Source organism: Chrysochloris asiatica, unplaced genomic scaffold, assembly GCF_000296735.1.
Source record: "Chrysochloris asiatica unplaced genomic scaffold, ChrAsi1.0 scaffold00323, whole genome shotgun sequence".
Classification (NCBI taxonomy): Eukaryota; Metazoa; Chordata; class Mammalia; order Afrosoricida; family Chrysochloridae; genus Chrysochloris; species Chrysochloris asiatica.
Window position 1 is genome coordinate 343,367 of NW_006408841.1, and position 1,109 is coordinate 344,475.

Sequence of the window (1,109 nt, forward strand, 5' to 3'; positions counted from 1 at the left end):
ATTAGCCCACAGCACCACAACAGGACTCCATTGGAGAGATGTAAACCAAAACTAAAATGAAATATCTCACCCCAGCATTAACAGCAACTTAAAAGATAAAATAAAAACAGAGAACAATAAAAGATGGCAAGGGAGTGGAGATACTGTTGCTGTTGTTATTAAGTACCATGGAGTTTGTTTTGACTCATAGTGACCCTGCACAGGGTTTATGAGGCTGCAAATCTTTACTGGAGCAGAAAGCCTCATCTTCCTCCCATGGAACAGCTGGTAGTTTCGAACTGCCAACCTTGAGGTTAGCAGCCCAATTCGTAATCACTATGCTACCAGAGCTCCTTGTGGCGATACTGGAACCCTATATACTACAGATGGGACTGTGAAATGATACACCCACTGTGGGAAATGGCATGTCAATTTCTAAAATTATTGGAATTAGAAATGTCATATGATCCAGTGATCCCACTGATAGGGGTATCTTCTACAGACATAGGAGCTGTGACACCCATGTTTGTTGCAGCACTATTCAAAATAGCAAAAAGGAAGCAACTTACATACCAATCATATCAATGGATGAGTGTATAAACAAACTATGGTTCATACATACAATGGAAAGCTATACAACATTAAAGAATTATGATAAATCTGCGAAAATCCTCATAACATGGATGAACTTGGATGAGACCACTATTATAAAATGTTGTATGAGACCACTACTATAAAAAGGCAAGAAAAGGTTTTCACACTAAAATAAACATTCTTTGATGGTTACCAGGAGCTGGAGGTAAGTGAGGATAAGTCACTAACTAAAGGGTATGCACATATTAACACGGGTGATAGGGAAGACTACATTTAATATGAGAGAGATTCACAAAAATATGCTGAGGGCAAAAGATGATTCTGGGAGGAGTCCAAGGATAAAAGGCAACAGGTAACTACTATTGTCTAAGAATCTTGCAAAAATAATAATGTACAAGTGGAACATGTTTGTGAAGGAGAATATGACTATACCCATACATATATAAAGGTTTGACAGGAGATGGGGTTTGCTTGTCAGATAGGGTAGTGGTGTAATTAAGATCTCCATCATCAATAGCACAGAATATCAGATGAAG